Here is a 27,587-nt window from a genome sequence, read left to right on the forward strand (position 1 = left end):
AAACGAACAGGCAGAGAGTGTTAGGAGCTTGCCCAAAGTCACAGGGTTGGTCAGTGGCAGACGTAAGCTGTGAGACTGGGCATGAGGCTCCAGAGTCTGTGCCGTTGGCTTCGCCGAGGTGGGAAGCACTTTTGGGGGAATGAGTTAAGCTGACTCGTACACTCTCCCCACAAGGCCCCAGTCTTTCCCACCCCGCCGTCCGCAGCGTCTCCAGGCTCTGTCTCTCCACCCCGTCTCCCATTCTCTCCAAATGGGAACAAGGTTCCCACTCTTAACCTCTGTGGAGAGAGCGAGAAAAGGCTTCAGAGAGGGGGCGTCCCCTCCAGGCAGGTCTGAGGTCGGAGGGAAGACAACCTTCTCCACAGAAAGCCCAAAGCCCTCCTCTCCCAGCCCCTCCTCTGGGGAGCATCGGGGCAGTGGGAGGCGTGCTCTCTGCTGTGAGTGGGCTGTGATGAGCCAGGGTGGCCAGGAGGACCCAAGGGCCACTCGGTGCTAAAGCATCAGATCCCAGAAACGCTTGGGGCTTTGGGGGAAAGGAAGCTTTACTTTCAAGTTCACAAGAAGCCACGTGGAATTCATAGAGAAAACTCCTGAGCCTACGGGGTTTCTCCACCTGGTGCCCCCCAGGCACCTAAAATCTCCCAGAAATAAACCCACTTCCTCTCTGCCCCACCTCCTTCCCCCTGCTTTTTCCTCGTCCTTTTCCGTCCCTGGAAAGGGCACCACTGTCCATCCTTTTCCTGTCTAGTCTGTGTTTCTTCAGGTAACAGCACTTCTTTCGTTGGAATAATTATCCGTCTTCCAGTCCGGGTCTAATGGGACGAGCCCATCAGCAGGCTACCTCCTGGCCGGGAGGCAGCTGGAGTGGGTAACATCCAAATTAGGCCAATGGCTGTTCTCCAGGCCTCAGGCCACGGTGCCAGGCGCAGAGACGGATACCTGACCAAGCCTGACCGATTAGAGCTCTTCCTTGGGATATTTCTAACCGGAGCTGATAGGAAAATGTCTTTTCCTAATGGGCACAAGACTTTAAAGATATGAGTCCTGAGCTCTTTGCTGTTGGATAGAGAATGGCACTAAGACATCAATGGGAAGAGGGCATCCCGAAGGGGCCTGAGGCCCAGGGGCCAGGTGCTCCTGAAGTCGGTTTCACCCCTTTGCTTCCCTCAGTTTCTTTTTGGAGCAGGAGGGAGTGGGTGGGTAATACATCTGCCCTTTTCCTGTATGGTTTGATGGTGTTTCTGTCACTCGCAATCAAAGAGTCCTGGTGAGCCCATTGCTCAGTCCCGGAACTCAGGTATCGTTCTTGGTCCGGCCCTCCCCTTTACCTCCTCGTTCAACCAAAAAGCAAATTCCTTAAACTCTGCCCTCTGATGAGCTCTCAGCTCCCCTCACTTCTCACCATCCCCACAGCCTAATGAATTTGGGGGGATTCTCTCTCTGGGTCCAGGCTCACCCACTCCAACCTCTTACTTGAGTCAGAAAAATCTTTGTAGCACAACTTTGGCCTGGTTTTCCATGGCAATAAACCCTCCAGTGGCTTTTCCTTTACTCTGAAGATCAAGTCCTAGCTTTATATTTTTATTTTATTTTATTTATCAAAAAATTTTTTATTGTTGTTCTTAAATTTTTATTTTTAAAGTTCAAAATAATTTTAGAGGCATAGAAGTGTTGCAAAGATACCACAGAGGGCTCCCATCTGCCCTTTACCTCGGTTTCCCTAATGGTCCCATCTCACATAGTAACCCTGATATGTTTGTTACAACTAAGAAATTAGCCTTAGTTCAACACTATTCGTGAAAGTACAGAGTTGGTCAGTTTTTCCAGTACTGTCCCTTTTCTCCTCTTGGCTCCGATCCAGAATACCAAGTTGCACTTAGAACCCAGGTGGCCCAACTTCGTGGGACGTTAGAAGTGCTCGCTTTTCAATGGGGCGTTGACCGTCTTTTGTGATCTGGCCTCTGTCTACCTCCCAGTTCATCTCTAGCCCCTTGCCACACCCCTTTCCACCCTGGCCACTGTGAACTACCTGCCCTGGCCACTCTGAATTACCTGCAGCTCCTCAGAGCAGTCAGGCCTTCTGACATTCACTCATCCTTGAAGCCTCCGTTCAGTTGGTTCTCCTCGGAAGCCTTCTGGAGCAAACCCAGCTGACCCCTGGGCGTCTCCAGCTCCCCTGCTGTCTCCGACCTGCACTCTTCATCTCGGAACTTGGTGATCAGTCTCCTGTCCTTCCCGTGGGGCTGGATCCCCCGGGAGCCAGCACTCGGCTTGATTAATCTCCGTGGGAACTTAGCGAAGGCCTGCAAAACGAATGAAGCCAGGAAAAAGTCAATACCCGCAGAAACGTCGGCAGGAGCTGGGAGGGAGAAATTGGCCAGCCAGCGGAAGCTGCTTGACTCATGTCTTGGAGGATGAAGTAATAAACTAACATTTATTGAGCATCCATCACGTGCCAGGCACTATTCTAAGCACTTTACACAGACTCATTGAATTCTCACAAGCACTCTATGAGGTAGGCACTATTATTCTCCCCACTTGACCGATCAAGGCAAAGGGGTGATGCAGTTTACAAGACGTGCGATTGTTAGAGGTAGAGCTGTGTGGGTGTGTGGCCTATGGAAGGGGTAGGGAGTGTTCTAGGCCAGAGCAGCTGTAAACCTACAGCATTTTCGAAGGTAAGCATGGGCAACCCAGTTTCTTAAAGAGTTTCTGGGGAGGATGTGTGGTTGGTTACCCCCAAGAGAGACGGGTGAAGGACAGCTGCTGGGAGATGTGAACTTGGAGAACTGCATGCCAGCTTCACAGCCTGCTGATGCCCTCTGGAGTGTGAGTTGGCGAGAGGCTAGTGAAAAAGCTCTGAGCTGGGAGCGACCCAAGCAACCCAAGAAGGGAATGTTCCTTGGAAGGAAGAACATAGAGGCCCACAGAAAGCAGAGGGGCCCGGGCCAGAGTGGGCACGGAGTCAGGAAGAGCCTGCTGGAGCATTGTACCAAATTCCTACCACTGGGGCGATGTGGTTCAGCTGGGCACCTGCAAACTGCCCCTGAGTGTACCACTTACAGCCCAGGCTTCCTCCTGGTTGCACAGCTTTGTATCCTACGTGGAGGTGCGACTCCTCACGTTAGTGATGACTGCTCTTTGTGCAGTGTTTATGAGAAGGCCTTTCATATGCTATGGTGTCTAATTCATTCTCCCAATGCCCCAACCAGGCAGGCAAGCGTTGTTTCCATGTCCTGTTCACAGATTTGGAAGTGGGGACTTAGGATAATGACTTGCCCGATGTCACACAGCTAGAAGAGGGCACAATACACACTGAATGAATGAATGGATGGATGGATGAATGAATGTGAATGGGCACTGAAACCGGGACTGTTCACGGCTGGTTCCTATTCCTTTTCTCCAACCTCTGAGAAAGGGCAGTTTTTGCCTAAAGCTGGAGTATGTGGCACATCATGGGGATTCAATAAACAGTGGTCGAGAGGATGAGTGCAAGTGGTATCCGAAAGACGCAGGAGAGAAAGGCCCTCATTAGAAAGCCTAGCACAGTGAACGCTCAGTTCGTGTCTGGGGTGATGCACAGAATGCACCATCCATCCGTCCTCACAGCTCAGTCGACAAGATTATCTACCCGTTTCACAGGGGGGAGAAGGCGCCTCAAGGAATTAGGCACCTGTCGGGGGGTCCCGCAGCCAGGGAACCGTGTGGACCGAGAGCCGGGTCTGACACGGAGCACTTGCAGCCGCCATAGACCAGACACACACAAGAACACATACACACCATGCCCACAGACACACTCAGATGCACACAGATATACACTTACACAGGCACACACACGTGTACAGACACACCCGTGAGTGGTAGATTTGGGGCAGGTTCTCTGATGCCTTGGCCAGTGTCCCCTCATGAGGAAAGGCCAGGGAGCCTTCCTGCTGGGTGTTCCCTGGCTGGCTCCAATCCAAAGAATCCCTCGAAAGAATACAAAGAACCAAGCTTTGTAGAGAGAAACAACTCCTTCCCCTCTCTCCCTGCTAGCTTTCCTGAGAGGATGATGGCAACCCACCTGGGAAAGTGTAGGAGGAAGGCAAGAGTGATGAAATCATGGAGAACTAGGAGGCTGTGCCCACAGCAATCAGTTGCTTTGCGGTTTCTACTTCTTTCTAAGGTGGACTGGTGGTGCGTGCTCTAGCTGGCTGGGGTGGGGGGAGCTCCCTGGTCCACAGGGACAGTCAGCTTCCCTTCCTGCGGACCATTACCTCCTTCTAACTTGCACTTACACTGCGGGTGGGGTACAGCCCCATTCTCTGTGGAAGCAGAAAGACCCCAGTGTTCAAGGTCGGGCCCAGTTCCAAACCAAGCTCAAACCCTTTCTGAGTTTGTAAACTTGAGCAACTCACTTTGTCTCATGGAGCCTCAATTTTCTCATCTGTAAAATGGGGAAGTGGTATCTCCCTCATAGCTTATGGGGAGAACCAATCAAGGTAATTGCTACAAAATGCCAAGTTCTGGGCCCGGCACAGAGCAGACACCCACTCAGCGTTGTTCCCTTTCTATTCTCCCACCAAGCCCTCTTCCCTCACCCTGTTGCTAATGGCTTGTTCCTTCGCAGTCACACTGGGGTCATGGTCATATCCACGGCTCCTGGCCTAGACCTTGGCACATAGTGGATGACCATAGTGGATGTGGGTTAAATGAATCTTGCGAAAATCTGGATCTGGTCTCGGCTATCCTATATCCCCAACCTCATCCACAGATTTTGTTTCCTTCAGAAGAGCAGGCTAAGCTCTTTAGCCTGGCGTTTGGAACCTCTCCTGAGCTGACTCTAGAGTCACCATCTCCCAGTACCGCCCTCAGCCCTTAGACCTGGGGAGCTGCGGCCCCTGCTCTGCACCTTCGCTTTTGAAGGGCCCGACTCGGCTTTCCTCTGGCCAGGCCCATCCGCACAGGGTAACGAGTCTGCAAGGCCAAAGGGATGTGTCCACGTAGAAGCCACATGTCCCCTTCTAGATCATACATTTAGACCTAGGCCTGGTTTGCTTCCAGGGCTTGCATGGGCCTCTTCCCTGGGCCATCCTCATGCATCTGGACCATACTTCTGGTGTGAGCGTTCCTAAGTTTGAGGGGTGGCCAAAGAGCCGGTCCACCTGTGCACATGAGTCCCCTTGCAGAGTGGGACATAATCGGTGTTGGGAAGAGAAGGGGTGGGGGACGCTCCTGACACACCCTCTGCTTGTATGCTTGCCCTGGGCTCAGCAGATGCTGAGGGTGGTCCAGTGCTGCCCTCCCTTGCACCCCCTGCAGGGAAGTGGGGGCTCCCCTGTTCCCTGGGCCTGGAGCTGTCCTACTGGTCAGTGCCACCTTGGGCAGAGACAGGCGGTTCTGCCCACAAGGAGGGAGCGTTCTGACTAAAGGATGACTTGGCCCCGAGTGACGCCAGTCGGTCTTGAGGAGGCTCTCTCTGGCCCTGGGGAGGGACCGTAGTGCTGCTTGTGGCTCTGATCCAGTCTGTGCTCTGCCCAGGAGTGGGTGAGAGGAAGAGGATGGGGAGAGCCGGGACAGTGGGGGCCCCAGGCCCCCTCCAGGGCCAGGGCCCGTTGCGTGGTGGTTGTTGGGTGGGGCACCAGGAACAGCCCTTGTGAGGGGCTGGGCCAGGGGCCAAGTGCTCCTGGCTGGGCTTTCGTCACCAGGTCCAGGAGGCCCAGACTCTTCCCCGAGTCAACTCAAAACAAGCGGGTGGCTTGCCCCAAAGTTGGCTCTTCAGACAGGCACCTCCTTTCCCCTAGTTCGGTCATGCCATTCGGTGTAATTTATACGCCAGAAAACGGGCCAATTTCAAGTGTACGATCTGATGAACTGCAACAACTGTACACAGTTGGGTCATCATGACCACAGCCGTGATATAGATGTTTTCATCACCCTCATGCCCCTCCCCCTGCCCCTGGCCCAGGCGACCCCAATCCATCCCCGTCTCCCCAGTCCTGCCCCTTGTAGAGTTTCACAGAGACCCCAGCCTGTGGCCCATGTCTCGTGTCTGGCTTCTTCCGCTGAGCACAGTTATTTGGGGACCCATCCATGTCACTGCTGTGTCCGTGGTTCACTCCTCCGCACTGCTGAGGAGCGTCCTATCCCGCAGTGCCATCGCATTTTGCCCATTCACCGGCTGACGCACATCTGGGTCCTTTCCAGGTTCTGGCTAGTGCAGATAAAGTCGCTCTGAACAGCCGCATACCGGTCTTTGTGTGGACACGGGTTTTCATTTCTCTTGAGTGAAGTTGCTGGGTCATGTGATCAGTGGTTGTCAAAGTGGCCCTCGGGTTTGTATTTTCATCGGCGGTGCAGGAGGGGCCCCGTCCCTCGGTATCCCTGCCAACTCTTCCACCCAGGATCCCGGCCCCCAAACCCGGGCAGCAGTGAGACCGTGAACTCACTATGAGGGTGGGCTGGTGGGCGGCGGAGGTGGGGCCTGGGTGGGTTGCTTATCTCTGTGAAGATCTCGGGCCATCAGAGTAATAAGAACCTTCAGGGGTATTAAGCTCTGGATTGTCATTGTACGGATAGAACAACAGAGGCCCAGAAAGAAGGGACATACACTCCCCACAGAGGGATTTGGTGCTGGCGGAGCTGGGAGGGGACGCGGAGCGGAGTGCAGGGATTTTTGGAGTTGGAGGAGTCACGCATTCTAGCCTTGTCTTGAGTCATTCCTCCCCTTTCTGAGCCTCCACTTTCCCTTCTGTAAAATGGGGACAAAATGACCTCATGGGATAGATTAGGAGGATTAAGTGCCTGGAGAATGATGAATTCAAGGAACATTTATTTAGTGCCTACCGTGTGGTAGGCACTGTTTTTCAGGCGGGGACATAGCAGAGAACGAGATAAACAGTTTCTGTGCTCTTAGAGCTTTCAGACATGGCAGGGGAAGACATTATAAATATGGAAACAAAATCAATAGTTATACACCGTGACCAGTGCTGTTTGAAGAATCTGATTCGCATCTATATGGGTGGGGGTGATCAGAGAGTCTGTCCAGCGAGGTGGTACTTAAGGTGGGGCCCGAACGGTGGGGAGATGGAGGCGGTGTTCTGGGGAGTGGGTATGGCACAAGCAAAGGTGCAGAGTTTGGAAGGGCTGACCGTGTTTCAGGCTCAGAAAGGGCGATGTGGCCCTGGCATGGAGAGCCAGGCAAGCATGCTGCGGAGACAGCGGAGAGCTGCCCAGGGGTCTGGTGCTTCTGGGCCTTGCAGGAGTTTGGATTTTACATGAAGAGCAGATTTATTTTAGACCCAGTGAGTGTTGGCAGTTATTTATTCTTCCTCTTGTTTTCCATCCCCCAGGAGTGTCAATTCCCAGTTCAAACCTCTTTCCAAAAACCCCAAGTGGGCAGGTGCAAGGCGGGGGTCTGTAGCCAGCTGAGCCTGGGCCCCCACCCTGACTGAACTCACCAGCAGCCCTGGCAGGCTGGGTGGCACCAGCTGGTGGGGTGGGGGTGGGGGAGACCATCTGCTGTTCCCTATTGTCCATCAGCCCATTGTCTGGTCCATGCCCTCTGCTCTGAGGACAACGGTGACAATGGGGGAATGTGATCTTCGGGCTCCTGTTTCCTGGCCTGGCCCCTCGTCCCCACGATGACACCAGGAGAAAGCCCCCCTGGGGCGGGGGCAGGGGTGCTTCCAAGCAGGAGGCAGCGTGCACGCATGCATTCCTCATCATCTCCCTGGCAACCACAGCTGCCAAATTGTCGGTTGGAGGGTTTTTTTTTAGCACCCTGGGTGGGGGTTTTCTTCTTGCATCCCCCTGAAGGTGGGGGTGCTCTTGGCAGAGGATCTGCCGATCGTTTCCTGAGGACCCCCGCTCCGGGCCTGGGGTCCAGGGGGAGCCAGTACAAGAACAAGCCAAGTCAGACTGAGCATCTGTTCAAGATGCCAGCGAGACGGAGGCACCAAAATAAACTCAAATGGTATTTGAGACAAAGCATCAACGTTGTCATCGTTTAAAAAATCAGAACGTCGTTAAACTTCTCGGTGCTCACTTTATGTTTCAGTGTAATTTTTTGTCTGGGCTTAACGGGTGTGGCAGGGCAGGGCCCCCTGTTCTCTTTGGCCCTTGGAGTCACGGAAAGTCTGGACTGGGCCTGGGGGGCCATGAGGCGGTGCAGGGCCCTGGACGGCCACCCTCTCATCCCTCTGGTGGACGGATGCAAGCCCTGGAGGGCAGCTCTGAGAGCTGACTTGCTGGTGGCCCGGGAGGTCTGCTGTCTGGTGGTCCAGAAGCCAGCAGGGCCACATAGTGACAAGAATGGCCAATGACTGTTGAGCATATACTGTGTACCAGTAATCGCTTTACATATGTTAACTCGTTCAATCTTCACAACAAATCCAGGAGGTGAATACTGTTACCATCGTCTCCATTGTGTCGGCTGGAACCCTGGGGTGCAGAGAAGTTCAGTGTATTACCCAAAGTCACACGACACAGCTGTCGGGTGACCGAACCAGGATTTGAACCTGGGCAGCTGAGCTCTGTGCTCTTAGGCTCTTACTCTCAATCTCTCTCATTCTGCCCCTCTCTGCCCCCCGCCCCACCACTGTGATTCCTGGTGGGGCTCACGCACAGCTCCTTGTTCGGGGGGCCAGCCCATCCTCAGCCTCACACCAGGCCAGAACTCTGGGGAGATGGAACGAAAGATCCCAGGCCCCTCTCCAGGCTGCCTCGCTGACTTGGCACAGCCTGAAGTTGGGAGCTAGACCGACCGACCTGGCTTCGTGTCCCTGCTCTAGCACGTCCTAGCTGTGTGGCCTGGGGTGAGGCGCTTCGCCTCTCTGAACCACACTCTCCTCTTCTGTAATTTGGGATAATGTTCATACCTTCTGCACTGGGTTCGTGTGAGCATTAAAGGAGTTGATATATGTCAAGTACCTAGAACAATGTGCGTCCCTTGCTATGTGCTCAGTAAATGCCAAGGGTAATTGTTATGACTACTTTTGCCCTCCCGTTAGGGGGATGGGGGATTGAATAATGGGTGAAGTTACTTTGTACGGGGAAGACAAGGCACAAAGGCCAGGGCTTGTGTGACTCAGAAACACGAAGAGTTCTGTCTGGATAGTGTGAGGGGGTGAGGGCTGAGAGGGGATCCACCTTCTCTGGGTGCCAAGTGCCAGCTCAGTGGGTGGAAGGGAGGGCACCGCCGCTAAGAGGCAAGGGAAGGCCGCCAGTCTGCGCCCCTGCCTGAGCCACAGGGAAGAGCCTTGGGCCGGAACACCTCACCCGCACCCACCCCCCATATACTCTTCCCTCTCTGGGCCTCAGGCTCCCCATTCGTAAAGGGGGTGATTGGAGACCAGCTGATTTCTAGGCAACCCTCCCACCATCCCAGTTCTGATTTTCTGTGACTCCGATAGAATAAGAGGATGTGTAAAAATGAAAGTGAAAAATAGACGCACGGTGCGGTTGATCGATTGCAGAAATGTGCCCCGTTCTTCCCTTTTCTCTGTAATCACACCATTTACAAAATGACTTTGCAGCTTCTCCCTTCAGTGCATGGGGAGCCTATTTCTCCAGCCCGTGCGTCTGGCTGTCCTGGTGATTTGCTTTGACTAAAGCAAACTGGAGGAGGTGGCAAAGTACGGGTTCCAAGTTTAGGCCTGAAGAGGGCTGCAGCTTCCCTCGTCTCTCCTCGCTCTCTCTCTGTGTTTTCCTCCCTCCCTCCCCCTCTTTCCTTCCTTCCTTCCTTCTGTCTTTCTCTTTCCCCTCCCTCCCTCCTTTCCTCCCTCTCTCTCACATTCTCTCCCTCACTCTGACTCTTGTGAGCCAAGTCAGCAGTTTGACTAGTCTGCTGGGGGATGACAGACATGTGGCCCAGGCACTTCTGTCACCCCAGCTGACAGCGAGCTCCTTGTCAGTCAGGGGAGGGTGAGACTACCCTGCGCTAGGCAGTCCCCGGCATCCCTGCCAGTTGTTGGCAGACACATGACAGGATAGACTGAGGTCAGCTGAACCTGGTCAGAAAGGCAGAACCACCCGGCGGAGCTGCAGGCTGGTGAGAGAGCGCAGACAGACGTTGATTATTGTGCGTCCTTGAGGTTTTGTGGTTGTTACACAGCATGGCTGAGTCAGTAGATAACTGATACACGAGGTCGGTGGAAAAAAGTATGGCCTTGACCCTCTGTACAACCTCTCCTCGGGCCTGTATTGCTGTCCTCGAGGGCTGGGCAGGGTGGGTTTATGTAATGATAAAACGCTTAAGTTCTGGCTAAAGAACCCCTGGCTTCAGAACCCAGGTTTTCCGCTTTGTAGCTGTGTGGCTTTGGGGCAACTTACTAACAGAGTGGCCCTGGTTTTCTCTAAAATCCAGATCTTCATAGAATCCACCTCTAGTGTGGTTATGTGGATAAAGTGAGTTAGTGCGCAAAAAGCACTTAGAAAAACCACACCCAGGGTGTGGTTTTCATGTGGTTTTCACAGTCAGATACATGTGAGCTGGAGGCCCGGTTCTACCATTTGCTGGGGTTGTGACCTTGGGTTTCCTTCCTTCCTTCCTTCCTTCCTTCCTTCCTTCCTTCCTTCCTTCCTTCCTTCCTCACCTGAGGACTTTTCATTGCTTTTAGAGAGAGGGGAAGGGGGAGAGAGAGAGAGAGAGAGAGAGAGGCACTGGTACGAGAAACATTGACTGGTTGCCTCTGTACACACCCAGACCTGGGATCGAACCCACAACCTAGGTTTGTGCCTTGACTGGGAATTGAACCTGCAACCTTTTGGCCTGTGAGACAGCACTCCAACTAACCGAGCCACACTGGCCAGGGCATCTGGGGTCCTTTCTAAGCTGCCATGTCCTGATCTGTGAATTGTCCTCCTGGTTGTGTTTTCCTCATAAATGAGATTGTATGTACAAAGGGCTTGCCCCAGTGCCTGACCCGGATGGTGATGGAGAATTCTCAGTTTGGGGACGGGCCTCCTGCCTCGGACCTTCCCTTTCTTCTCGTCTCCTCCGCCTGCCAGCTGCTTCTGGTGACAGGGAATCAATCTCAGAACGGGATGTCCCTTGGAGACCAGTTAGTCCAGTTTCCTTGGATTAGAGAAGAGGAAACTAAGGCCCAGAGTGGGACCCGCCCGAGCAAACACAGAGTCAGTGGCTGGAGCTTCCATGTTCTGACCTCTGGCCTGATGCCCCTGCCATGAGGCTGGGACGCTCATGGCCTAAGAGGTGCGTGTCTCCTGGGCTTGGTGGCTGGAAAGAGCAGACAAAGCTGGACGCTGTCCAGCACAAAAGGTCCCTGGGTGGTGAAGCCTGTTACCGATCTGTCCCATGCAGCTACCCAGTGCTGCTACTGGGGAGGCCCAGACAGGTGGTACCTGACCATGGGCCCACCAGCTGGTGGGGTCTGGCGTTTAGATGCCTAGTGACCCATGTGACACAGGCCTCCCTGTGAACAAAGAAGGCAGCAGGGCCGAGATTATCAGCGTGGGTACCCATGGGGAAACTGAGGCTCAGGATGGGCTGGGCTCTGCCCAGGATGTCCATTTAGGTGGCGGCAGAGCCAGGTCTAGAACCCAGGCCCCCTGACCCCCCCACTTGAGGCTTTCTGCTCAGCTCCTCCCCCACCACCGGGACTGCCATGGGTGTAGCTGAGAGAGACGACGGGAGTCAGGCAGGGTGGAGCCTGCCCCATGCCAGGCGTCAGCCTGGCTCACAGAGCCTCCCTAGGGCTGTCCTGTCCCCATCCCTGTCCCTGGTGATTACAGGGCTGCTGGGCCCACTCAGGGAGATGGGTCCCTGACCTCACCGTCTGTGGCGCTGGCACAGGAGCCGAGTGAGGAATTCCCCAGGCCCCGGCCTGCCTCTGTGGGCAATCCTCTGTGTCTTAGCTTGTCTCCAGGAAGTGGCAAGGGGTTTCCTGCTTCTTTGTGTCCCTTCCATGGGCTGACCCTGCAGGGCTGAGGGTGCTGTGTGTACATGCCGCTGTGTGCGTGCATGCATTATTCACATGCACCCCGTGTCCGTTCTATATGCTCACTGGAGGTAGGCTTGCAGGTATGTGCACACAAGTTCTCACTGGACCCTCTTCTGCCCAATGTATGAGACTCCTGTGTGTGTTGTGTGTACAAGTCACGCACAGCTTGTGAGCATGGACTAGTAGATAAGGGAGTCCTAGGGGCAGGTACATGATGTGTTCATACCCTGAACACCTACCTTATACATTGTGTGCCCTGCATGTGCACCCTAAGTGTATGCATGTTGAGTGTGTGCACGAGGTATGTGTGCACACTGTAATCACACCACTTACCGTGCATGCTGTGGTCGGCCCTCTGAGAGCCAGGGTTGGCTTCGAGTGTGGGCTGGGGAAGGGCTTCAGGGCTCTGAGCTGTGTGTGCATCCTGCCCTAGCTTGGCTCTGTCCTGCCTCACGGCGCCTGCTCCCACAGCTCAGACAGCCCCGGGGAGTGGGGATGCCTGCAGGGAGCTGGAAGCCTGTGATCACCTTGGGCTGGGTCCTGAACTGGAGGCTGGTGCTACCTAGAGACCTGGGCACCTGCATCTCTTCTTGGTAGAGATGAGGGAGACAGGTGCTGGGGGCCTCTTTTGGCCAATCTACCCTTTGATCTTTGACCCCTAGATCTGTGTCCTCTGGGACTTTTATTGTCTTTGAGGGTCCTACACATAATAGGTCCTCAAACTTCCAAGCAGGGGGTTGTGGGCTCCCAGAAGCCCTTGGATGCACCTGACTTCACAGCTGGCTTTGCTCCAGCCAGAGTGAGGAGCTGGCTGGCCTGAAGCCCAACTTTGTTGGCATTCAGGTCCTGTGCCCTGCTCACGGCCCCACCCTGCCAGGCAACCTCCAGAGACATCTGCCACCACCTGATGGGATTGGGGGGAGGGAATAATAACACCTGAAACTTGCATCTATCCCTCCACGGGCCCTCTTGTAATCCAGGCACAAGGCTCAAGACACAATGCAGTCTCCTCACCCCGCCCCCTCCCCCGGTTCAGGGCTGCCATGGCAACGTAGAAGTTGGCTTGCCATCTGCTGCCTATAGGGACCTCAGCGGGTCTTTATCAAGCTAGGAATTAGTGTGAGGAGGCACCTGGCCCATTCCAGGACAGCCATTGACCACGTCTGGCACCTCGTAGCCCTGGAGCGTTTAGAGACTCTGGAGCATGGAGGCCCTCTAGCTACTGGAGAGGAGTGGACATTGAGAGAGCCCATGGTTCCCTCTGGGACTAACATGCTAGTAACAGCCTCTCTCAGGGAAGGGCTAGAGACTTACTCACACTAGAGTGTAAATGACTCACCTCTTCTGAGACTGGCTTTGGGGGGTTGTAGAAACTTGGACTTCAATAAAAAATTAAAGCTTAAACTGTCAATATATCAATAGGGAACATTCTTGGCATGGGAGGGAAGCGTAGGGGTACTCAACAATTTAAAACTTAGTTGTTAAGGTGGTCTGGGGGTGCAGTCAGGTGACTGCACATGCAACTTGTCCTTGGGGTTGATGGGGGGGGAGCCTCCACTTCTGAGGCCTTTGCTGCTGTTGGGAGCCGAGTTTCCCCTCCTGAGCTCAGAGGTTCCCCTCCCCCCACTTCTGGCTCCTGTACATTTGTTTTCTTTGGAAAAATTTTTCTCTCTTGGATGCCCTGCGCTTAGTGTGAAAAGAGCAGTGGGGAGGAGGAGGGAGTCAGGATTCCAGTGGAGGAGTGAAGTGGGGGGAGGGGTGGCATGGACTGGGGGTGGCTGAAAAAAGAGGAGAGCGAGGGAGAGAGAGGGAGAGAGAGAAGGGAGGTCTGCAGGAAACTATAAATGAGACCAGTCGCAGGGTCACTTCAGTTAGAGGGTGTGTGAGTGTGGATGAGTGACTTCCTCTCCCTGGGACTCAGTTTTCTGATCTGTAAAATGGCTATAATAACTTCCCACGGTGCTGTGAGGATTGGGGAAGACATATGTGGAGGCCTGGCCCTAGGAAGGGAATACAGCAGATGCTCAGGAAATGGTACCTCTCGTCCCCTCTGCCACGTGTCAGAGAGGGAGGCTTCTAGACTGGGTCCCAGGCCCCCACTTAGGCCTCTCTCAGGCTGATTTGGGTCCCACAGTCTGTCTGAGGGAGGAGCCACCTCCCCGTAGGCCCTGGGCAGGTCCCACAGGCCTTCTGTTCACCGGGTGACAGGCCCACAGGCTGGGAGCAACCCACATAAATTGAGGTCAGTGTACAGCGTGGAGCTGGGGTGCCGGAGCCCTCCATCTCTGGGGCCTCCTCCCAGTCCCAGGCCCATGAACTGGGACAAACTGGGAGATAAACAGGGGAGTCATTCGAAACAGCAGAGCCCACCTCCTCACCAAGCCCAGCATCACGCCCAGCAAGGACCCAACAGCACCCAGCTTGGCTTTGCCCAGGAAGAGAAAGTGCACAGACGGAGGGGGAAGGGGGCGGGGGATAGGGCAGGATATCAAACCCTCTCCACCAACGAGCTCTTTTCTGTGAATTTCTAGCATCTGCAAATTTATTTCTGCCAGCAATTTACCTTTTCTGCAAGCAAGAGAAATCTGTTCTTGTTTATGAGTCACTGCTTTTTTGGAAAGATTAGAAAAAGAAGCATCTGCAGTTGGCAATGCCACGAGGAAGGGGGGTGAAGTTCAGTGGCAAGGCCAGTAAAAATGATCCCTGCCATAAAGTCTAACGTAGTCTCACTCCCATCTACCCAGACGCAATTATTTTATTGGCTGGGGATGGGGGTGGGTGCGGGGGAGGGTACCTAGCTTTATTATCCACACGGTGTCCTTTCTGATAGAGCAAATATTTTATAAGTAAATAAACTTTGAAGCTTCCAAGTGAAAGCTGTACTTGACATGATGTAATAAACAGGAAAATAACAGCAGAGATCTGTTAGAAAATGTCAAGCCCCGTTAGAATGGTCTGGGCAGGGGGTTGGCATTAGATCAGAGTTGAGGGGCACAGAAGGGTGCCTGGGTCCTGCCTCTGGGAAGTGAGGCTGGGCCACCACCCTGCCATCTGTGGGGAACGCTGCCACTAGCAGACTCTCTGGGGGCCCTTCCGGGGGCCGCCCCCATCCTCTCTGGGTGCCTCTGCCAGGCATCTCAGGCCACAGGGCCTGGTGTTGTAGAGTCTGTCAACTTACAGTATTCACAGCCCTCCAGCTTAGGACTATGTTTCCCAGCCTCCCTTTGCCGCCACGCTGCCTGTGTGACTGGGATCGGCCACAAAGCACTGGTTCGAAGCCTGCTAGACCTGCCTGCGAAGCCCTGCTCTCTCGCCTTGCAGCTCTGTGGCTCTGGACCGGTCACTTGCTCTCAGTGCAGTGAGTGCTCTCGGTAAGGGATGCCTTTCCCTTGGTGACTGCGTGCCCACATGCATGTGTCACCGAAACAAAAGTGCCAGGAATGAAGCAGCCGTATTACCTGTCGGGTTCCATTCCACGGGTTCTCAGAGTGTGGTCCCTGCACCAGCAGCATCAGTAACACCTGAGAACTTGTTAGGCACGCGATTTTGTGGGCCCCACCCCAGGCCTTCTGAGTCAGAGACTTAACAGAAGTCTGTCGTCCTGCCAGCATTCATCTCTTTTTCCTCTTTTTCTCTTTCTTCTCCTCCTTACCCAATTTCAATAGAAGAGCTACTTCTAGTTCCTGGCTCCAGGCATAGGTCAAGACCCAGACCAGCTGAAGCAGTGGTTGGGTCAGGGATGAGCGTGTGACCCTTGTCATCCAACGAAATGCAGTCCTGAGACTTTGTGGGCACTACTGGGAAAAAGCTCTTTCCGACGGGGAAGAGATGCCTGCAGCTGCCGCCGCTGCTGGAAGAGCAGGGAAGAGGCTGCCCGATGCTGCAGGCATCTCACAGGAGGGGAGCTGAGGGTGGAGGGGCCGGTGCACGGATGCGGCCGGCATCCTGCATCACCTTATGCCAGGGTGCATGGCAAGAGTCTCTGGAGCTGAGGAGGCTGCTCAGCCACAGTGTAGGTGCAGCTCTGACTTTCTGGGAAGTGAATACACGGGGACCTGCCTCGAACCAGTGCAGTGAGGAGCTGGTGGGGGAGTGGCCCTGGCTCCTGTTCTTCAGAAGGACAATGCTGGGAGGCAGCATGCTTCTCGGAGGCTGCAGAGAGATCCAGCCTCTTCAGCAGCAAATTTGAAAACACATTTTATCACCCTTTCCTTCTTCCTTGCCCTAATCTCCTCTCCCTCTGTCACTCTTGCTCCCCGCACTCCCTCCCAAATACACCACCGGCACCCAGGTCCTTGTCTCAGCATCAATTCTTGTGGAAGCCCAAGCTGAGGCAGACAGATCCCTGCTGACAACTGAGCATTTGGATCCAGTCATGCCTGCAACTTCAAACTCTACTCCTGGGCTTTTCAGCTAAGAGAGAAATAAAAAAAAAAAATCAAAACCCCTCCCCTTTTGCTCTGTGTATTAGTTAGCTATTATTGCATAACAGTTCACCCCCAAACTTAGTGACCTCACACACCATTGAGTATGCCATAGTCTCTGTAGGTGAGGAGCCCAGGGGCGGCTTAGCTGGGTCCTCTGGCTCAGCGCCTCTCACGAGATGGCAGCGAAGGCGTCAGCCTAGGCTGCATCATCTCAAGGCCTGACTGTGAAGGGACGTGCTTTTGAGCTTGCTTCTGTTGGCAGGGTTCATTTCCTGGTGGGTTGCTGGACTGAGAGGAACTGAGAGGCCGCCCTCAGTTCCTTGCCACGTGGGCCTCTCCACAGGGCAGCTCACACCAGGGCAGCGGCTTCCATCAGAGCAGGGAAGGGAGAGAGCGAGAGAGAGCGAACAATCAACATGGAAGCCAAAGTCTGTCGTCACCTGATTTTTAAAGGGACATCCCAATAGCTTTGTAGTGTTTTATGTGTTAGAAGGAAGCCACTAGGTCCAGCGGGCACTCAAGGGGAGGGGCTCACACAGAACACCAATACGGGGCAGGGGGTGCACCTCAGGAGCCATCTCAGAAGCTATAGGACATAAAAAACTGCTTCCCATCAGCTACAAGGAATATGACCCCCCAGTTCCAGGGCACAGAGCTGAGCGGGCCACGAGCATCAGAATGGGAGCTCGGACAGCAACTCCCCTCTGATGGGTCCCAGGGTAAGCAGAACTGACAGAGACCTTCTGGGGACACGCGGGGGTGAGGCATCTACCAAGGTCCCGATGGGCAGGAGACGAGGTGTGGGAGTTCCTCTGTGATGGGGGGACAACCTGCAAAAGATTATTGCTGCCCTCTTTGTTTGGGGCGATTTTCCCTGTTTGATTTCCACCGAGCTGTGCCTGGTGCTGACCAGCCTTCAGTGCGTGATGGTCTGTGTCCATCCGCGAACCGAGAACTTCCCCAGCGGATCTCAATGAATCCTTCTCCTGCGAGATCGGGCCTGAGAGTGTCCTCCTTTTACAGGCCGAGGAAACAGAGGCGCAGGGAGGTTCGGCCACTTGCCCAAGGACAGCCAACTGTGAAGAAGGGGCACTGGAATGTATCATGAACTACGGTTTTACCTGTCACGTGATCAAGGCCCTCTTAGCTCGGCGAAGGTAAAAGAGTCTGCTGAGACTTGAATACATTCACTCACTCAGAGCCTCAATCTCCCTATACTTCCCTTCACACAGGTATCAAGTTCCTTACCCTAACCTCTTCCTGTTGTTGAGTTTTCCTGACGGCCAGCATTTATCACCCTCCTTTAGGCCATGGAGGCATCGGAGAATGTAGCGAAAACGAGGGACTTTCTCCCCCTCCAAAAACATGCGCACGCATTCACACCCACATTTGCTGTATGATTTTCAGGGGCAACTGACTTCCGGAAGGGGCCTCAGGATGGACTCTCATTGGCTCAGCTTGGGTCATGTGCCTACCCTGGAACCAATCGCTGCAGCCTAGGGGGTTTGGTGTGCTTGTTGGCCAAATCCTGAGGGGTAGTGGCATGCCACAGTCTCACGTTGCAGATGGAAAGATTGGAGCCTAGGGGGAAGAGTGACGTGCTCAAAGGCACACAGCCTTGGGGGGGGGCCCAGGTCAGACCAGTGCAGGGGAGACATGGTGGTCCCCCAGCCTGCAGGCTTCTCCCAGGCTGGGACGGGACTGACTCAGAGATGTGTTCCCAGCCGCTGCTCTGGCTTGGCCGGCAGGACACATCTAATAAGCTCTAGAGAAATGGCTCTGAAAAGCCTGGTAGGGTGCAGAGAGCGAGTCAGTGGGACTGGAGGGTGAGGTTGTGTTTACCCGGGGAGACTGGAGACCGTCCTGTGGGATGTTAATAGGCAGTCCTAAAAACCCAAATCGGATGTCATCACTAAAATTTTCTATGATTCTCCTTTGCCCTCAAGAAAGAAAATCTAAACTGTGACCCCCTCGGCATCTTTCCTGCCTCTGCCTGGGGGATTCTCCCCACTGCGCTCCAGACACATGGTTTTCCCCCTTGAATAGGCTTCTCCTCGAATGAACTGTATTCCCTTACCGCTGTGCCTTTGCACGTGCTGTTCCGCCTGACTAGCACTCTCCTTGTCCCTCTTTCCCTGGAGAAATCCCGATTTTCCCTCGGATTTCAGCTCAAGATGCCTGCCCTTCCTTGAACAAATCTTTCCCAGTGCCTTCCTTCCTTAACACTGAACTGGGTCCACCCGCTATAGGGCCCCACCCCCACCCCAGCACTACCCTCCCTGGAAGGTAGGAAACTGAGGTTCCGAGAGGGAAGGGACTCATCTGAAGTCACATGACTAGTAAATGGCAGAGCTGGGTTAAATTCAGTCCCAGGAATGTGTATTGAGCACCTACTACAGGCAAGGCCCTGTGTTTACCCATGACGGATCAGACCAGGTCCCCTGCCTTAGGGGACCTCTCAGACCAGCAGGGGAAACAGACTTGGAAACAAGAGCAAGGACAGGGCTGAGGGATCAGGGAGGAGGGCCCCCCCACTTAATTTCAGGGAGACACGGAAGATCCAGCATGAGGGGTGAGGCCTGGGAATAGATGGAAAGATGCACATGTGCACTATTGTGCAATTATTCACTCACTCACCGAATGAATGAAGGGATTTGCACACCTGCATCTTTTGGGATACAGACACAGATGCACATGTGTGTAAGTGATGATACCTACTTATGTGCACATGAGCATCAGTCTGCATGCAGAGATGCCACATGTATACAGGCACACACAGCGGGTACATTCCCAAGAGTGTGTGTGTGCGTGTTGTGGAACTCAGCGGCCCACTCAGATCTTGGCTTTGTCGCTTGTCTGTCCTGGGTAGGTTAACCACCATGTTTTTCAATCAACAGAATGAGGATAATAACCATGTCTCCCTGACTAGGTCGGGTTCTTCAGAAGCAGCGCCCCAGACAGGCGTTGCTACACACGTGACTGATCTGAGGTGGAACAAGTGAACTCACACAGAGTTGGAGGAGAAGCCAAGCTGAGGTGTGGGCTTGGCTGGAGTCTGGTCTCAGCCTGATGCCACACAGGGTTCTGGAGCATGAGTGACACTGCAGAGTTGGCCCGCCTGGAGGGAAGGAGGCCAGCCCTCTTGGTGGCAGGGGAAGGGGTGTCATCTCCCAGGCATTTTCTGGTGAGGCAGCTTGGGCTGGCCGAGGGCAGCGCCCTGAGAAGGGGGCCCACCTCACAGCAGCTGGGGGACGGGGACAGCAACAGCCTTGACTCCACCTTTGCTTCTCAAAATGAGACCCTGGGGACAGGCAGCCTCAGCCTCCCCGGGGAGCTTGTTAGAAATACAGAGTCACAGGCCCTGCCCCAGACTTGCTGACTCAGAATCTGCACTTAATCATGGTCCCCAGGGCTAACAACATTAAAATTCTAGAAATACTGAATGAATCAGCCTCACAGGGTTGTTGTGAGGGTTCGGTGGGGGTTAAGTTACAGACAGCACTTAGAATGGCATGTGGTCTGCTGTTAATTACTATTGGTGTCGAGGTGTACTTAGCATGTTTGGTTGTTCAGATACTTAATATGTGTAAATACACGAGCTACATAATTTGCAGGGTCCATTGTAAAAGGAAATGTGGGCCTCTAGTTAAAAAATTAGATGGTAGCCCTGGCCAGTTTGGCTCAGTTGGTTTGAGCATTGTACTGTAAACTGAAAGGTTGCGGGTTCGATTCCCAGGCAGGGGACATAACCAAATTGCAGGAGCCATCTGGTCCCCTGTTGGGGTGGATACGATAGGCAACCAATGGATGTTTCTCACATCGATGGGGCTCTCCCCTTCTCTCTCCCTCTGTTCCTCTCTCTCTAAGATGGATAACCATATCCTCAGGAGAGGAATTAAAATAAAATAAAATAAAATAAACCTCTTAAAAATATTAGATAGCAGACAGAGCCTGAAAGCAAACGCAGGCCCTCCTTAGCTTGAGGCCTTGCGTGACCACACGGGTCACAGGAGGAAGCCGTGCTGAGGGCAGGTGTGTGGATGTGGACATGCATGTGTGTTTTTGAGGCCCCGATGATTCGAGGGTTTCCTGTCCGTGGCCCATCCTTTTGGTTCTGCAGACGAGGAAAGCCTGGCTGAGGGGTGCCAGCGCTGGCATTGAACTCGTCTCCCATTTCCAGGGTTCTCCTCCACCCACACGTGGGTGCATGTGTCTGAGCCTGCCTGGGTGCCAGCGACTTTGGGGAATTGTTGAGGACTCGCGACGGAGAAATGTTCTCTCACGTCTGCACGTTGCAGAGAGACAGTGGAGTGTGCTCTCCCCTGAATCGCCGGCATCCATTCCCAGGGAGCGCTCGCTGCTCTGCTCAGAGTAGGGTGTGAAATTTAATTTGCACTAATTATCCTGAAGTGAGAGGAGTGGGAAATGAGCTGGCGCTGCACATTCGGCCTCTTCCAGCAGCTCCAGGTCCCCAGGTTGCAGTTTATTTATGTGCAAAGGGTGGGGGGGTGCTCTTACCATGGCAACCACAGCTGCTGGGATTTTGGGGTTGGCTGGATGGGAAGGCAAGATGGGGGAGGGGAGAGAGGGAGTGAGGGCTGGGGCAGACCCAGGGCATGTGGGTCCCTGTGATCTTAGGGGGGCACAGGCAGAGCACCACAGTTTCTGTGGGGGCAGAGGTTGGGGTGGGGAGAGGAAGGGTGCTCTTTCCTAGCCCGGTTTTAGCTGGGTGAGGTCAGCAGCTTGATTCCAGAAGACAGCAAACTGTCCCAGGCGGGAAGGAGAGACCAGTTTCCTCCCTTCCAACCTGTGCTGGCAGAGGTCTCCCTCCGAGGTCCCCGGGACCGAGGCTGAGCTGGTCGGCAGAAACCCCAAGAGGTTGCTGGCAGGGGAGGGGTAAAGGGGGGGACTCTGAAGCCAAGGACAAATGCCTTGCCTGTTTCTTCTTGCTCTTGTCCAACCCCTTCCTCAGCTCCAACTTTCTCCATCTCTTTGCCCACCCTCCCCTCTACGTCCCCTCCTTAGTCGCTCTTTCCTGCTACCACTAGAGGGCGTGGAGGCGCCACGGTGGTCCATGATTTACCAGCCTTGGACCCGCTGGGGAGCCTTGAAGGGTCCCAGAGGAGATGATGCCACAGCAGTGGGTGCTCAGTAGAACTGGGCCAGTTCTAGCCTGTTTGGAGCCTGGGGCAGGTCCGGACTGACCCCAAGAGCAGAGGTCCAACAGTGGCAAGGGGAGGGATTTTGGGGGGTGGGGAGTGGAGGGGCTCTCTTGGACCTGGAAAGAAGGAGCCTGAGTTTCTACCAGGTCCCTCTCCCCTCCTCTAGCAAGTCGCTTCACCTCTCCAAGCTTTAGTTTCCTCTTCTGTAAAATGGGGCGACCAACCCCACCTTTCTTGTGAGGATTGGATAGAATAACATACAGGAACCCACACATAGTAGACACTCAAATGGGAGTTTCTTTTGCCTTAGTAGGTCAGTCCACCAAAAAAGGTTCTTTGAGCACCTACTGTGTGCTAGGGGCCCTGCTAGACACTGAAGGACAACGTAGACACAGAGCTCATCATGAAGCATTCAACCTATCAAGGATGGAATGAGTATATACAGTTGAAGTTGTTTTTAAATTGTAGATTCTTAAGTCCTTATAAATGCGGGGAACGTGTTAAAAAAGGAGCGTTCTGGGTGCCATGGAGTGCGGATGGGGGAGCCGGGTGGGCTCCAGCCTTTGCTGAGCTCTGCAGGAAGGCAGCTCTGGCCCCAGAGCAGGAGGGAGGGGCCTTCCAGGTGGGAGGAGGGGCCTTCCAGGTGGGAGGAGGGGCCTTCCAGGTGGGAGGAGGGGCAACAGGCACTCCAGGCACCAAAGGCGGTGGGCCCAGCGTGGTCGTGGGAGAACCAGGGTGGGCAAGGAGCTGGGGAGCAGGCAGGGCCCAGCTGCCGGAGGACGGGGCGCAAGTGCGGCCAGAGCAGCAGGAAGGCAAACTGGAAGGCCCAGTGGCCTCTGTGGGACAGAGAGGAGACGGGCGTTTTCAAAGTGAGGACAACATTTTTGAATGGAAATGTGGGCTTTTTTCTGTTTCTCCAACAGTTTTAGTGCATCTAAAAATAAAACATGCATTGAGAGAACATTCTGGAGGGAACATCATGATGCTGGGGCCCAGGTGGGGTCAGAAGGGGGACCTAAGTGGCCTGGGAGGCTGAGCCAGCCTCCCAACGTCCAGAGTGGGCAGTGAGAGTCAGGACCTCGGTCTCGAGGCTGTGGCCCGAGGAGAGTCTTTTCACTCTTGGTTGCCTCAGCTGACCTACCTGTGAATGGGGAGAGTTGGCCCTGGCAACCTTCAAGGGCCCCTGTAAAACGCTGCTCTGAACTCCTTGCCGGAGAGGAGGTTTGCGGGCGCAACAGTCAGGGTCTGGGCACCTCACAGTAAGCTGGTCTCTTTGCATCCATGCATGGGGGATGAGGGTTTTACTGAGCCTCTACAATGGCGGAAACCCTGTGCTGGGCATAGGGCTGTGGTCCGGTGGGTTCAGAAGGGGCCAGTTGTGTTTCCAGCATCAGGGAGCTCCCAGTCTCACTGGCGAGACAAGACTCGTGTGAGATAATTCTGAATGTCACAGAAAAAGGGGAAAAGTCTTGCCCCCTCCCTCCTTATCTCTAACGGTCCACATCCACACTGCCAGGAGCTCACTCTGGCCTGCGCACTGTGCGAAGGACTCCATGGGCATTGTCCCCCTGAATCCTTGCCACATCCCTGAGAGGTGGATATTGTTGCCCCACTCTACAGATGAAGAAACTGAGGCTCAGAAAAGTTGAGTGACTTTCCCAAGATTGCAGTTACTAGATATCAGATCCAGAGCTAGCCCCCAAATCTGTCTAAATTCACACCTGCCCTCCTCACTGCTGATGGTATACATGGGCCCACTGTCCTCTTTCCCAGCTGTCATTGCAGCCATTATTGAGTGGCAGCTGTGTGCCAAGGTGAGAGGGAGAAGGAGATGAGTTCTTAGATATTTTTTAAATGTTTGAGAAAATAGGTACTTATCAGTCACTTACCTTTTAGTATGAATTAGTCATTTCTTTCCTGGCACTGAGGCTGGTTGTAAGAGCAGAAAATAACAAGGGAGCGTGTGGCTAAGGGGAGGGAGTGTCCAGGGTGAGATGTTGCCATGGGCAGCCAGGAGGGCCCTGACATTAATTCACCTGTTGGTGAAGGAGCAGCAGGGAAGACGAGTTCAACTGCAGCTCAAGCTTTGGCTAGTGCTCTGGCCCTGCCACCAACTTGCTGTGTGACCCTGAGCGGGTCCTGTTCTCTGTGAGGGTGGTGTCTCCCATTTGTACAATAGAGACTTAGAGATAGTACAGTTTCTTCCAGAATAGGAGGTCGGTGCTGATTCTTTCCCTGGACGGCTGATGTGGGGTGACCGTAACTGGCATCAGAGGCCCCTGGTAGCCCTGATGTCGTGTTCAGCATCTGGGTGCCCCAAACAGAAGTGGGCAGTGGTGGGCGGAGCCATCTAGTGACTGGGCTGCTGGGGGCTCGTGGGGGCTGGACCAGCCTGTTTTGGGCCACTGCCCGCAGGTCCAGTGTCCAGGCTGGTGGAGCCATCGCCTTCCTGGATGACGATTAATTTGGGCTTCTCAATGCAACCCACCTGGAAATAGACACTGAGAATCCAGCCTCTGGGAGTAAGCCGTGCTCAAACATGGCCTCAGTCTTCCAGCGAAGAAGGGGGTCCTTTTTCTCTAACTCTTCCTGCCTCCTCCCCGGCCCTGGGAGAGCTGAAGTGTAAAGAGTACTGGATTTGGACACAGCCAGACCTGGGAGCTCACCCTGGCTCCTGTAGCTTCGTGAGCCTGGATCAGTGGCTAAACATCCCCAAGCCTCAGTTTCCTCATCTGACACAGGAACACGGGAATAAACCCATCTACTTCCCAGGATCCTTGAGAGGGTTATAAGAGCACATCGTGGAGGTGTCTGGCACACAGTAGGTGTTCAATATTTGCCCATGCCAGTCCTGAAGGTCACGGACTGTTTCCCCAGCAGTGGGCTGGTGTCCTTAGAGTGTGGCAGAGTCTCCCTTGAGACAACGGCCCAGGTCTGAGAGGCTGTGGGCAGGCCCAGGCCGCATCTGAGTCCCCACTTGCTTCCTCTCTACACCCAGCCCTCAGCCAAATGCACGGGCTTCTGATTCTGGGGGAGTGAATCTGAGGTTGACATCCCTCCCTCCCCCACTTTCCTTGGCTGCCCTTCCTATAGCCCCCCTTTCTCCCCCAGACTGACATGGTTTAGGCCCCAAGACGAGAGGCTTTATTTTTAAGTCCCCAAAGTTTTCATTTCATCGAAGTTTTCATGCACATCATTTTAAAACACCCAACAGTTCCACAGGGTTTGTTACAAAGGTCAGCTGTGCTCGGCGCTCACGCCGTTTCCCTGACCCCAGAGAGGCAACCACTTCCGTTTCTTTTGGCTGATCGTTTTGGAATTCATACGTATGCTTCTAAAGAGCATGCTTGCATGGCCGCTTCTTGAATGTTCACTTTTTTGGTTAGTTATTTGACTTTTTGGTAACAGTTTTATTAAGGTATAACTCACATACCCTCCAATGCACCCATTTAAAGCGTACAATTAGTGATGGCTTGCAGTTTCACAGGATTGTGTGACGGCCAGCACCATCAACTTTAGAGCATTTTCGTCACCTTAAAAAACATCCTGTCCCCTTTAGGTCTCCCCACTTCCCCCACCGCCCCAGCCCTGACCGACCGCTGATACGCCTCTCTCTCTGCTTGCCTGCGCTGGGCGTTCTGTGTGACGAATCACAGAGCGTGTGGTCTTTTGTGACTGCCTGCTCTCACTGAGCATGTGCGTTCAAGGTTCATCCCCGCTGTAGCCCGTGTCAAGACTGCATTCCTTCTTTATGGACGAGTAATATTCTGCAGGACCGCTGGGCCATATGTTGTTCGCCCATTCATTGGTGGGTGGGTATCGGGTGGTTTCAGCTTTTGGCTCTCGTGAACAGGCGGCTATGAGCATTCGTGCGAAAGTTTTCATGTGACGGTATGTGTTTTCATTTCTCTTGGGTGTTTTATACCTCAGTGTGGAATTGCTGGGTATAGGGTAACTTCATGTTGAAATTTTTGAGGAAGTGGTCTTTGTCGGTTGGTTGGAGTGCTGTCCTGAAATGCCAGGGTTGTGGGTTCGAGCCCCGTGTTGGGGCACATACAGCCAGTGATGCATCAGCGAGTAACAACGAACGGCTGTTTCTCTCTCTCAAATCAATAAATAAAAATTTTAAACTTTTGAGGAATGGCAAGAACATTTTCCGCAGAGGCTGTCCTATTTTATATTCCACTAAGTAGTTTTCTTTAGTTATTTGAAAATATTTATAATAGCTACTTAGAATTCTTTGTTAAATCTGACATCTGTCCCTCTCGCAGGCGGTTCTCTTGCTTGCTATTTTTCTTGTGTGTGGGCCAAAATTTCCTGTGTCGAAGCAGGCCTCGTGCATTTTCTTCTGTTGGAGATTGGACTTCTGAAGTCATCCATGGTAGCAATTCTGGCTTCTTTTGTGGACAGAGTTTCTGAGGTCATTGTCTGAGATGGTTCTGACCCTCAGAGGGCTCTTCTTAGCTGTGTCCTTTCCTGGTTCTCTCTGATAAACTAGTCTGTTTACGGTTTACTTTATATTTCAAATGAATCTACCAGCCTCCTCTAAATAGTTGTTTTTATTTTTTAACCAAAACCTTCATTGTTTTCAAGGGCACCCTTGGTCTTCAGCTTCTCCAAGCTGTGCTGGAAATGAATTGGGTTCTTTTGAGAGCTCTTTGGGAACTCTCTCTTTTTTGATCTGTCTCTTCCCATGGGCAGGATCTCAGCTGGGAGTCGGGAGTGGGGGACAATGGCGTTCTTCTCTCTGAGTGCCGTCCCTGCTTTAGTTACTGGGCACTGGGTGGAGTAGGAACTGGCTGCAGCCTCTGGTCTTAGCTTGCCTTTCCTGCTTATGAATGAGTCAGGGTGAGGGCGATTGGGCCCCCAGTATTTATTTCTCAGAATGCCACACAGAAGGCAGAGTCTTCATCCTCCTAATGGAGGCTGGGAAGAAAGGAGTGCGGGTCTCTAAGCTGCACGGCTCCAGAATTTAGCCTCTGTAGCCTAAACTGGGGCAAGATGAGAACAACTGATATCCTGCCCTTCCTGGGAAGATGCTGCAGGCCTCCAGCTGGGAGCTGGGGGAGAGAGAAGGAGAGAGAGAGAGTGAGAAGTTGGGAGCGAGCGCTCTGTGCTGTTGGCTGCACCCGTCTGGAGCGGCTGTTCCCTGCGCTGAGCTGGGAGGGGAGAGGGAAGAAATGGATCACAGTTCAGACACCTCAGACTTTTGCTGTTTATTAGGTTTCCTCGAATAAATGTTTCTTCATTTGCCATATGCCCTTAGGACTCTTTTCAGAGACTTTAAGTGGTTGCTTTAAAATAATTTTCAGCAATTCCACTGGGGAGCAAGCCTGCTGAGGCGCTCAGTGTCACGCCGGAAGTTGGAAGTGGAGCCCTGGCTCATTGACTCCCAACGTTAAGGGAGAGGAGCCGTTAGCCCTGTGCTCCCCCCCCCTTCGTCCCCTCGCTCTTCCCAGCCTCCCAGTGATGCTGTGATGTTTGTCCCCTTTCTGTGTAAGTTTTTGTTCCCCCTGAGTTTCTTATTGTCTTTTTAAAAATGTGTATCTTTGTTTGCTTGTACTCACAGCTAAGTAAACTCCAAGCTCTTGGCCAACAGTGTGACTCTGCTGTCAAGACATTTAGATGCATCAGTTTTCTATCAGTTGTGTCTTCCCGAAGGAGTCTCCCGGGGCCTCCTGACCTGCTTCTGGCTGGACTGGGTGGTTTCTGCACCTGGTGCCAGGTGTCGTCCTGGACTCCTTCACCCTGGGCCAAGAGGACCCTGCTGGTTCTCTGCTGCATGGGGTCTTCAGCTCACTGCGACACCCCTCCACCCCCCTTCCTCTTTCTTGGCTCAGTCCTTTGTCTTGGTGGAGCACATTCTCCAGTGGTGCTTGAGAAAAGACCCGTGGGCTGTCCATTCCTTGAGACTTTGCCCAGCTGAACGTGTCTTTATTCTCTCCCCACCCTTGGTCAGCTGTTAGTTAGTCTAAGTATAGAATTCCGGGCTGGAAATTATTTTCCTCCAGAAAATGTGAAGGCTTTGCTCTATTGCCTTCCGGCTTCCAGTGAGA

At 53.6% G+C, this 27,587-nt stretch overlaps 1 long non-coding RNA gene across 2 annotated transcripts in view; it reads left to right on the forward strand.

Moving 5' to 3' along the window:
• Positions 1-1,854: 1,854 nt before the first annotated feature.
• LOC118977781 (uncharacterized) overlaps positions 1,855-27,587 on the forward strand; it is a 50,622-nt gene continuing 24,889 nt past the window's right edge. For both annotated transcript variants that reach the window (XR_005064606.1, XR_005064605.1), the window contains exons 1-2: positions 1,855-2,515; positions 17,393-17,526. This is a non-coding gene — a long non-coding RNA (uncharacterized LOC118977781). The remainder of the gene's footprint in view (positions 2,516-17,392; positions 17,527-27,587) is intronic.

The sequence above is a fragment of the Sturnira hondurensis genome, unplaced genomic scaffold (genome assembly GCF_014824575.4).
Source record: "Sturnira hondurensis isolate 20B ecotype Veracruz unplaced genomic scaffold, ASM1482457v3 Scaffold0021555, whole genome shotgun sequence".
Classification (NCBI taxonomy): Eukaryota; Metazoa; Chordata; class Mammalia; order Chiroptera; family Phyllostomidae; genus Sturnira; species Sturnira hondurensis.